At 41.1% G+C, this 12,287-nt stretch overlaps 1 protein-coding gene and 1 long non-coding RNA gene across 4 annotated transcripts in view; one reads left to right on the forward strand and one right to left on the reverse strand.

Annotated features, from left to right (window-relative positions):
• The window catches only part of LOC128880862 (tyrosine-protein phosphatase Lar), a 589,166-nt gene that overhangs the window by 118,542 nt on the left and 458,337 nt on the right, over positions 1-12,287 (forward strand). The window lies entirely within an intron of this gene.
• The window catches only part of LOC128880864 (uncharacterized), a 125,616-nt gene that overhangs the window by 66,514 nt on the left and 46,815 nt on the right, over positions 1-12,287 (reverse strand). The window lies entirely within an intron of this gene.

A 12,287-nucleotide genomic window follows, 5' to 3' on the forward strand; every position in this document is an offset into this window, starting at 1 on the left:
ATCGGTCGCGAGCATCGGTTACGATTTAATCAGCGGCAATCAGCCACAATGTTAAATGAGAAATTGTAACTCCGTAGGCTCGACGACGGACGATCGTAACTGGGTCAATTCGCGTCCAATCGATCATTTCTCGCGGTGGATGTCGAAGATTTCATCGAAATTGCATTACAGTGTAGAACACGGAAAATTAGGCAGCCTTCGAGTCATTGTTTAGCAGGAAGTGGAATGAGTCTGTTCCTAGCCACACAATATTCTCCTATAGTTACTCACTGTTATAAAGATATTTTATAATATGACAAAATAGTAAAGATATAAATTATCCGTCTTGTCTGAGCAGAGATAGATATACATTCTACTCGTCTGACCAGGCATAAGCTGAGTAGACAAACCTGGCAGTGGAATGATTCGGTTCCTGGTCAGACAAAGTTCTACTTGCAGTTGTTCGTTCCTACAAAGATAAAGTACAATAAATTAGTGAAAATATTAGAAATTTCCAAGTCGAAAAAAGAATTCTGTTGACACTAAGATTTAACATTCCACATCCATATGACACTCTTTATAACTAATCTTCCTTCGAATATCACTTTAATCTACCATTAAGTACCAACATTGCTCATCCTCGACACTTTAAACATAAATTCTTAGATACTAAAGCCTACTAAAATCTGTTAGTTTCTACGTGGAAAATTGTTCCTGTTATAAATCCATGATCACCTGTGAGCTAATTACACCTGTATCACTATTTCACGGCAACGAGACCAGTCACGCACCCCTTTCAAAACTTTTCGAATCACGATGTGACACATAAGAGACAAATTTCATTGAAATTGCATTACGGTGTATTAGAATACGGAAAATTAAGCAGCCTTCAAGTCAAGTTAAGTTTAGCTTTTAAAATTCAGAGAATGGATGCGCTTTTATAAATAATCGCGTAACCCTTTCAAATCGAAATACGAGAAAAACAAGGAAGCACTCTTTATTTTGGAATCGTCAAACGCAAATCTGATTTCCGTATCAAGGATTTTATAAAATTTGATCCTTGGAGCATACTGTCTAAAGCAGACGCGAACAAACGCGAAACATCGCTTTCGGGCATGAAACATAGTTCAGAACGTGATGCGAGCAATTTAGGAGTCACGCACGTTTTACGAGCGAGGGCGAGCTGTAGGCCACCGGCTCGTAAAAATTCAACGGTACGAGTTTCGGGTCCGCGTACAAAAAGATTCGAAGCCAAAATAAAAGCTAGCAAGCTTGATTTATGACGATTCATTTTCTTCTGGCGATTACGCTACCTTGTTGTTGGATGTATCGCGATTAGGTGGCAATCGAGATTTTTGTCGCTCCGACGAAAGATTGCTATACACAATCAGAAGCAAAACTGAACCAATCGCACAAACTTTTTTAACTGACTTCGGAAAGGTGGAGGTTACTCAAATCGACATGTATATTTTTTTCTTTTTTTACGAAAACTAATTATTATTATTGAAATAAATCGTAACAAAAAAAAAGCCAACGTTAATCATTATTAATTCGTAGTCTCGGGGAAAAATACTATTGTATACCATTTAAAATTTGTTCTCCTCTGTGGTAATAAAAATTCATAGAATAATAATAAATATTTTATGTAAAAATTCAGTTTTACTTCTCACTGTAAATACCTATAACACGTATCAACTTATGCTCTGCGTATTTACTTAAATTCAGTTATGGTTCCGTCCATGGTGAACGAACGTAAACCATCGATAGCGAAAAGAAGGAGAAGCGATACGGCGATCGATGGTTCTCGACCTCCAGTGCGTAAGACACTTGGTTTCAACCGATACTCTAAACTGCGATTAAACTTTGCTCTTCCGGGTGGAATCGAGCAAAGAAAAATCGTCTCGACGCGGGGGAAAGTTTGAACAGAAAAGTTTAATCGAGCAAATTACACCGGAGAAACTAATTTGTCGAATATACCAGAAGTTTCAGCGAGTCCCTCGAGAAGATAACTCCGGAAACGGAGGCCCGATGTTGCGAGTATTCGATATTTATCGCGACAGGACCCTCTTAATAAGGATAGGAAACGCGTGGCGATAACCTTGTTTAAATTCCATTTATTAGATTTCCCAAGGTCGATCGATCGGACTACGAGGAAAAACTGCAACGATGCCGTTGCAACGACCAGACTCCGAACCCCCAAACCACCCCCTCCACGACCATCTTGATTAATCGAGGACGATGTCACGCCGCACCTGCGAGTATCCTCGAATACGTTTTTCTTTAATTACGCGTGCTTCCGGCAATTTCGCGTATTTCTCGCCTATTTAAAATCCTAGCACTCTCTTTCCGTTTTCCCTCTACCGTTTCCCGGCTCTTTCGTTTCCCGACGACTCTCAACGCGAGGGAAACACTCCGCGGCACGCCTCCGGACATACCAGAGGGTTGTTCTTGCAAAGGCTGCAGAAAAGATGAAATCCATCCTTCTGTCTCTGCGCCGCCTCTTTCTACTTCCGCTTTTTCTCATTTTCTTTATTTTTTAGCTTCTCTGCGTTCCTTTTGGCTCCGCGTCGTGTCTCAATGGTTACCCTTGTCGCGTCGAGCTATCCCTTCTTTTTATCAATTAGAAACGCCTTGCAATCCACCGTCTGATCCGGGCAAATATAATCCCTCCCTCCGCGCCAGTATTGACCAGATTATAATCTGATTTATTGTTATCGTTTAATCGAATCAACGATCGACGTTTTACGATCGCTATTTACTTAAAATTAACGTTCACGGGGTTGACGCGTTAATCGTTAATTGTAGAATAATCACGGTTCTTCTGGTGAATTTTATTCGCGAGGATGGAATATAGTTGATTAACCCTTTGCGCGTGGAAGGTGACTCGGTCGCATCTTAATGTGATGCTACAGGGTGTCCCAGAATTAGTATAAGTAGTATGATTAGTATAGTCGGTGGTTTTTCGTTAATAATTCGAAATCCAAACACCATCCAACATTTTTGGAAACGAAATTGTGGTTCAGAATCGTCTCAGCTACCCACCATTTCTAGTTCTTACACTAAGTCTGGGACACCCTGTATAATTCGAGAGGTGACTCTCGGTCACCACTAGGTTCGATGCAGTAAATCAACACTAATTCTTGTTCAAGTTTAATTTCATCGGAACTCGAAGTATCAATAACATGATTGTCGAAGGGGGTAAGGGTGACCTGATTTTCAAACCTCAAAGTATAGATCTCATCTTTGAAGTAAATCTAAGCTTAGCATTCGTGACAGTAGAATGCTAAGGAACCATCTCGAGCTGCTGGCAGGTACCAGAAGAAAAGTCCTCGAGTGCAAAGGATTAACTCGCGACCTATTAGCGAGCCTCGTTCACGCTCTACTACAATGCGCATTTATCGAGATCAGGAGACGAAAATCTCTCGGGAATCGATGTGGATTTCACATCTCTCAATTCGATCTGCCGGATCATTCTACCCGACCAATTTTCTGGTAAAAGAGAAACCTTGGAACCGTTAGCCTCGAAAAGAGCGAGTCACGGGTGAAAAATAATAGGCTCGAATACGATGGAGTCGTAACCGTGTTTGACTTGTAGCAAGCTATATCTGCAACGTTCCCGAAACGAGACCTGTCGAATTTTCATTCGCGGTGGAAATTTCTGATACCGCTCGCGGTTAAAAATATCGAAATCGTACGGCGGAGCTACCTGTTACGCGGAGAAACGGAATTACTACGAGTTCCCTTCCAACCGCGTCAGCAAAACAGCCCCGTTGCGGGGAACAACTCGATATTACCTCAGAAATTGACTTTGGTTGTCCTGGAAGAAACCGAACGAGAGCAGAAGGATCGATGGCTGCTTTATTTTCATGTTCAGTGTGTCCTAGGCTATTCGACTAACGTCATCCGCGTTACGTTGGAAGTGTTAAAAGTGATTTATTAGATATAAGAAAATTGTAATACTTTAGGGGAAAGTTCCAGATGTGAATCGTTCGGGAAGCTAGGAGTTCGTACCGAAGTAGGTCAGAGTATATGCGATTCATAGGTTACAATTTCGCTCATATTTATTATACTAGCAGCAGATTTCTTACATTCTCCTTGATTTATTATTCCCCTAACCTCGTTTCAAATTTGCTGCCGTGCAGTTTTTCGCGCGCACCTCCCTGTTTCCACTGCCAAACCGAGGGCACGCAGAAAACCACGTAGAGGATGAACAGTAGGTACAGGAAAAACGAAAAGTTATAAAAACATGTCGAAAGTATATCATCGATAATATGGACCAAATCGAAATATACTTATAGAGACTTTAAGTTCGGAGTAACGTGTTAGATACGCGAAGTTTGTCCAATACCTAACGGAGCACCCTGTACGTAGGTATATTACGTACACATATGGACGAATGGGAGGCAAGGCAAAAGGGAGGACCGGAAAAATAAACGAAGCAACTCATCGTCGCGAGATAGAAGAAAGGAGAGGGAGAGTAAAGAGGTGAGATACTCAGAGAAATCGTGCTAGGAACACACGGAGTTCCTCTCTTGTTTCGGCGCACAGCTAGCACTCGAAGCGGAGACGGCATCCGAGGAAAAATAAAAGCTAGCTCCTCGGGGCCAGGTCACCCTTTTTCCTTTTTAGTCCCGGCATTCCATTCTGCCTGGCTCCGTCTTACCTCCTTGTAGCCTACTTACCCTCCGCGCTTCTCCGTATTACGCTGTCGCCTTTTTGGGAATTATTAAAGGGAAAACACCTCTCGAAGCCGCTTTCTCTTCCGTTGCTGGGACCGTTTGGCGCGTAACCGTTCATTCCGGTACTTTATACCGAATAAAACGGATTTGGTGCAGCGACAGGAAACCAACCGATGCCTGAAAACATCCGTGGCGGCATCGATTCGGGTTTTCCACGAAACTTTGGGAAGGAAAAGCGAGCCAGGTGCAAGAAGTCGACGAGAACAAGTGGTAATTAAGAGTAGGTGTTTCATCGTATTAATGATCGTGATCGGATGCGAATTTTATTGCGACATTCCTACTCGAAATGATGTTCTATTTGAAAGGAATATTTTTAAAGGAAATAGTTAATTTTATACATAGAGTCAGTCCTTGAAGTATTCGTACCCTCTGTATCTATCGGAAAAATTTGCCTAATTTAGATGATCGATTTTTCATTCCTCATTGTAAATATGTACACGAATAAATTTTACACATTTATATATTTACAATAACAAATTTATTTGGAAACATGCAGCATTCATTTAATTTAGACAAATTTCTTTAATTGATACAGGGAGTGCGAATACTTATGGGACTGCTTGTATATAATATCCCTTACTTATAAGGGACGTTTTCCTGGTAAGGAAAATATTTGTTCACGCAATAAATATAAGAAACTAATTCGAACGGAGCATTCTGTTTTTTATATTCATAGCAAGCGTACGATAAGTATTTTTCATTTTTATTTGCATACTTCTGGTCCTATTGATCGTACATAGCTCCCCAAGGTCCCATTTTTCTTGTTACATAGTGTAGCTTTAGGAATGCCCCATACACTTTCCCGGGCCAAGGCGTGGAAAGTGACAAAGCAATGTATAATAATAAGGCATTTTAATTAACTTCTGAAACGCTGTATTCTTGAAATAATAATTAAAGAACTATGTCACTCTTCCGCGAATGAGTTACTGCTTAATGACTGCAGAAGTGTCCCTTTTTACCTTTTTCTCAGCAGAATACATCAAATTTGAATCTAAATTCCGATCGTAATTGGAATAAAATTGCCTCCTAATTATCGCGCGTATTAAATCTCTGAATTCTGGCCCAAATGAGAATCCTGCCGACGAGAGCGAAGCCAAGGGTGAGCCTAATCTTGATTACTTCGCAACATTTAACGTCGTTCATCCGCGCACAACAGAACCATGGAAAGTTGTATCGAGCTCTCGCGAAACTTTCCACGGATATTCTATATTTCACACACCGTTGCTCGAATTTCAAAGTGCGGTAACCGAGCCATTATTACTTGCAAACGGAAGTTCGGTTCACAACCGCGGTAAACATGATTTACCATATTCAACGTTTCGTCTAACGAAATAAACGATATTCCATTCAACGGGAAGCTCGTACAACTAAATGCACGATCGCATCGCGAGTCCGTGCAAGAAAACTTTCTGGTATGATAAAAATAAAAAAAAAGGACTCGAATTACGGTTGCTGTTCAAGTTGATTGCTAATTTGTGAATTCATTCGCGAAGCAGCAAACAGCAAATCCTGTTTCGAAAAATACGGATCTCATTTCTCGATGAATTTTACGGACGAAACGGCGAGTGGGATATTTTTATTCGTTATTCGGGAATAAAATTCACCCGACTCTGCTCGCCAAAGACTTTTGGAGCGACGTAAAGTAGCGTATCGATCGAGGGGTCTCGACGTAACGACACAATGAGAGAAGACCATTCCGCGGGAGAAAAAGAAGACATGGCAAACGAAAGAAGGAAAAATAGAATGAATAACCGTCTCGCGAGGGAAGAGGGAAGAGGGATACCCGAAGATGTTTTCGAGACAAATGAATTAAAACTGCCCTCTGTTCCTTGCGCGCGATCCTCGTGCTCGCAGAAGGGATAACGAGGTAAGAGCACGGACGCGTTTTTGAATAGAAAATTAGCACTCAAATTCCACTTGAATAGCTTAATCTCTCAGTTCTTCCCGGTCTCTTGCTGAAGCTGAGATGGTTTCTCCTCAAGAACCCATTGTACTCCGCGGGGAAACATACGTCCGACGGATTTCTGTCAGAGAGCAACGATAGTACATCATCTCGTTCGTATGGAACATTAGTGAATTATCTATATGTACTGCACATAATGTAACGAATACTTTCACTTCTTCACTTAGATTTCGAGTGCTTTTTGCCACCGATTCTTTCTCCGCGAAGACGCGAAGAGTCTCCAACGTTAACGACGACGACAATGGTGGAATATTATTAGCCGTTTGCATTCGAGAGATGACTCTCAGTCACCGTTAGGTTTCACGCAGCAAATCTACAATACCTAATGTTTCTTTAGGTTTAATTTCTTCGGAGCTCGACGTATCAATAAAATGATTGTCGATGAGGTAAATGTGACCTTATTCCAAAATCTCGATAGCTTAGAATTCATAGCAATAGAATGTTAAGAAACATCTCGAGTTGCTGGTAGATACCAGAACAAGAGGCCTCGAGTGCAAAGGGTTAGGTTGTCCCAAAAGTTTCTTCCATTTCATTAATAAGTAACACACACACACAATATTTTGTGTCTAATGTTACAATATTGAATTGCGTACGATTCATTTTGCTCCGTTACTGTTACAACGTTAACATCTAAGAAATTAGGTTGTCCATTTATATAAACATTGCCATGAAAAATAACTGAGTGCAAGTCACGGATGAAACTTTTGGGAGAACCTAAGCTAGCTTACGCGGTTTACATCACTCCGAAACGGAACGCTCCCGATCGAATCTAAATGACGTTTGGAACACTCGACAAACGGCAATCCGGCACACAACGATAAAACAGAGCGAAAGGAAAAACAGCGGACGCGTATCGTTTTTTGTTTGATGAATAGCTTTTAGTTCCCAGGTATCGATCTGGGGCGGAAAACGCGGAAGAATGTTTTGAAAACCGACGCGAGGAATGGCGATGAATCGACGAGAAAGCTGCAACGGTTTGCGAGTTCGATGCATCGATACGCGTTGATCCGAAGGCGATCGCTCTGACTAAAGGGAGACAGAGGACACGCGTAAAAGGGAACGAAAATCCAGGGACGAATGGGGACGCGATAAATGTAGCGCGGTTACCAATCGCTGCGGATAAAAGCGATCCAGACGATAGAGACGATCGCGATAGAAAATTTTCCGAGACCCGAATCCCAACCATATCCCTCCATTTCCTTATCGATGCATACAGGGAAAAGCAGCGATGGCCAACCTGAGAGCTCCGCGGTTCGTGGCTCTTTGAAGTATCTCTACGCGTATATTTTGTCGATTGTGTCTCTTCCTCGATTATAAATTAACCCTTTGCGATCTGCGCCATCTCGTTACAAAATGCGCGAACAGGAATCGCATTGTTTTAAATAGTCTAAGTTTGAAAACGTGTCTTTTTTGGAAACTAAATTTGGAAAACGTGTCACCACTGCAAACGTAAAGGATCTTTCAAAAGAGGCCTCAGAATTTTGTTTTTTAATATATTCAATGATGTATCATTTATATTGTAATATATATTGAATTTGTTCAATTCGCATACTTTAAATGAAGTACACATGATTCTAATTAAACATAATTAAAAGTGTCCACTACGCCACGTTGACAGGCATATTTTATTACTAAAAATAAAACCCTGGAGCCTTTTTTAGAAGACTCTTTGCTTCATAGTCTTCCCACGTAACGCCTGCTCATATATTTTTCTCTAAATCTCTGTATATGTATACACTATATTTTGGTTTGCTTTCTCGCGCAGTTTCAATAAGGAACCATACATTCTTTAAAAATTTTCTCTGCATAAATTTATTCTACATAACCACTAACAAAATTTGCTACACAGGGGACATCCGAGTGCAAAGGGGTAATGGTAATGTTGTAACTTACATTGGTTTAGAGGTAAGGTCAAGACACTTGCAGGATGAGGTTTTTAATATACAGGTCAATTTCATAACCAGAAAGGGTCGTGATTAATTAAACGATTCGCTCTGGATTAATACCTCTACAGCATTGATACACCTATGTGTATCATGTGTATCACCTATGCTCATAAATATGTGGACACTTCCTCAATTAAAATAAATATGTATAGAAAATTACGAATCTATTAATGTCAATTCATTAACATTACGAATCTAATTATGTCAATTCATTATCATTACGAATCTTTAATATCATTCATGTATTTGTATAATACTCTGTATTGCATTACGTAATATATTTCACCAATTATTTATTTAATATCTTGGCAGTAATGATAGAAGCAATTCAATTTTCTTTTCACTAATGTATCCGCTATGTGCTCTTAAAATTTCTTTCATCAATCTTGATACCATAAATATTGTATTCATTTCATTATTATGTCCTAAGTAATATTATTTATTTACTTTTGTAATATCTCGTCGTAAATTTTGTTCAGATGTCGGACGTTTCTTCTGTCTCAATTAAAACTCTAATATCACATCCGAATACATATCCGAACTAGAGTTTAGTAACAAAAGATTGTATGTATAGTAATAATTTGCGGTGTATATTAATCATTCATTGAAGGTGGTAAGTGTCCACATATTTATGAACGGGGGTATATGTGTATGGACACGAACCTCCGGTGACTCTTACAAACAAATACATTGATATTAAGCTTCCAGATATCGCAGGTAGCAACCGAAATTAATAATTAAGGCCGATCGCACACCGTTGAAAACCGTTTGCGCCACTAATTTCAAATCGGTTGCGTCGTGTGCGATCGGCCTAACTCAATTATTAATTAACCAATGCAACAAGTTCTTTATTGCAATAATTGTCAGCATAAATTATTGCAAAAGCATTATTGATATTCGACTAATTTTGGAAAGAAATACATTGGGCAAATTTCGGGTGTTATAAGTTGTATTCAAGAAAGTGTTCGTTTATAATTTTGTCAAAATTGATTGCACGCGACGCCCGCATCCCCATTAGGAATCCCTGGTGAAGTATGCGGCTTTCCGAACGCCAAAAGGTCTCCTGTCCCTGGGTTGGTAAAATGTCAGTTATAAATATCCGCCCAGTTATGGTTAATTGCACGGTTGCAAAACCCGAGCGTGCGATACCTGGTGCAACCAAGTGTCCCCTGTTACGTTTACCCAGAACATTTGGAATCCTGTTTTTCCGCCCAATGTAGCACGACGTCGCGAAATCGCTCTTGGAAAACAGTGCTTTCGTGCGACTCCTGCCGGAATAAGTGTACCAAAGATAAGGAATATCGCATTCCATTGCGCTATTAAATGTTCACAAAGGCTTCAAAACTATTTCGATGTGTTTTTCGGTCGTTCCTCCATGCGTGGCTACCATAAAGGTCTAAAATATACTTTTTGCAGCCCTTTATACGTAACTGGCACTTCGGCCCGCTTATCGACTTTCTTCTCCCGGCAATTCCAGACGCGAGTGCACGAATCGCCGTTCGTTCCCTCTTTATTACATCTCTTCGTAATTCTCGAGCGTTTTCGTGGATGGAAACGTGCTCGGATAACGGAGGTGAATGCATCTACTTTCGATAGACGAAACACCGGCTTTTATTTCGTCCTTCTTAGCGTAGATTTTCCGACCGAGTTCCAATATTTTCACCGAGCTCGTAATTCCGGGAACGATTCGGTCCGACTCCTTCGCGCTTCCTCGTTTGCTCGGAGATATACCGTCTTGTCGGATCGATAAACAGAACGGTCTCGAAAGTAACTCCCTGGATGGACGTGTGTCGCGCGGAACGCGGGGAAATTGCAAAGAGTCGAACTTACGCTGCGTGAAACGCGTTCCCAAAAAATGAGGAGCGAAACACCGACGGAGAAGTGTCTGCCCTCGAGTAACCAACGAGGGGTTAAGTGCGAGCGTTATGGTGGTTCTTATTCTTTGACATGGCATTCCGCTTGGGTTCGATAACGTGTTCTCGAAATACTCTGCTTGTTAATAATACAACATTTTTAAACTATTAAAAAATATTGGAAGCGTCGTACATCAAAGCCATCGACTTTCTCCTCGGTCAAAGGCTGACGAAGTAAACGCGTTGGCTGCATTTTATAATAATCCTCGGACATTTATCGTTCGCTCGTAGAGTGTCGCCTGATTCTAACCCATCGCAGCAGACTGGTTACCAAATATTTACAAAAAAAAAAAAAAAAAAAAAAACAGACTGAAAGCTCTCGAACCGACTAGTGTACACAAGCTTCCTCGGCGGCATTTTGAATCTGCAATCGAGTTTGCCTTAGGGCCAAGAGACTTCCTGATGACGCGGAGTTCCTTCGTCGAATAATGTTTACGGACGCATCTACTTTTTACATAAATTAATCAACTTTCGAGAGAGCGGGGTACAGGAAATTTGGTCTGGACTCGAGAATGTAATAACCAACGTCGGTGGTCGACAAATAATTAACCCCTTGCATTCGAGGCCTTTTTTCTGGTATCTACCAGCAACTCGAGATGCTTTCTTAACATTCTGTTGCCACGAATGCTAAGCTTAGATTTACTTCGACGATTCGTGATCGTAAACTAATTTGAGATTCGAATATCAGGCCACCTTTACCTCACCGACAATCATTTTATCGACATATCGAGTCCCAAAGAAATGAAACCTAAACAACCTCATGTCATTAGAGATTTCAGACCCTATACAAAGAAAATACCCTTCATTTAAAACAAATTATTAGTCAAACTTCGAAGTCGATTAACCGCATAAAACACATTATATGCCTCGCATGGGTGGATACTTCTACGAGTAACTGTATTTGTATGTTAAACTTCGAGACTCCCCCCCGAGGCAAGTTTTCCCATTATCCGTATCGAGTTCGTGTTTTACATAAATTATTTTCTTACGTGCTATTAACACCCAAAAGAATAGCAAATAGAATTTCGACCGTCCTTGTTAGTCCCGTTAAACATATTTTAACATCGTCGAAGAGATGCATCGCAGCGCTCGCGAGACGAGATTACCGCTCGCTTTGCGATCCATCGAGTTCGTTCGAGGGCTAATCTTTCTAGGAAACTGATACGCGCGCGATGCATCGACGCGATACGAGGTTGTTGCTAGTTTACTGCGAACAACGCGAGTCCTTTTCTCACGCCGTTGAATGCGGCGCATGCATAGACGAGATGCGGGATAAACCGATGCATCGTAGCAAGGAATAACCGAAGAGGAGGGTTGAAGTAGTATCGCTAGTGAAATTCCAGAGCGGTTGCTGCGTGCACCAACTCGCCCATTATACCGGCTTTGTTCCGTCAGACTCGAACAGAGGCTGGCATTCCCGGCGATTTCCTATGGGATCCTCGATACCCCTTCATTTTCTACGTCTGCCTCTTCCTATACGTCCCGTGTCTCTCACGAACCCCGTGTTGCTCATTCTTCGCCTAAATAAATAGCCGCCACTCGGGACATTTTTAAAGGAAACATTGTTCGTTACCAAAAAGTATCAGACAATCGAAAAAGTCCCTGCGATTGAATCCCAATGATTGGGATCATTTTTTATGGACGTCATAGAAGCACTGACGCACAGTGGGGAAAAGCGACGAAGTCTGTGTAGAAATCGTAGACTTCTTGACACAAACGGTATTGTGTGTGTATAAATACGACGAAT

Source organism: Hylaeus volcanicus, chromosome 8, assembly GCF_026283585.1.
Source record: "Hylaeus volcanicus isolate JK05 chromosome 8, UHH_iyHylVolc1.0_haploid, whole genome shotgun sequence".
In the NCBI taxonomy this organism is placed as follows: Eukaryota; Metazoa; Arthropoda; class Insecta; order Hymenoptera; family Colletidae; genus Hylaeus; species Hylaeus volcanicus.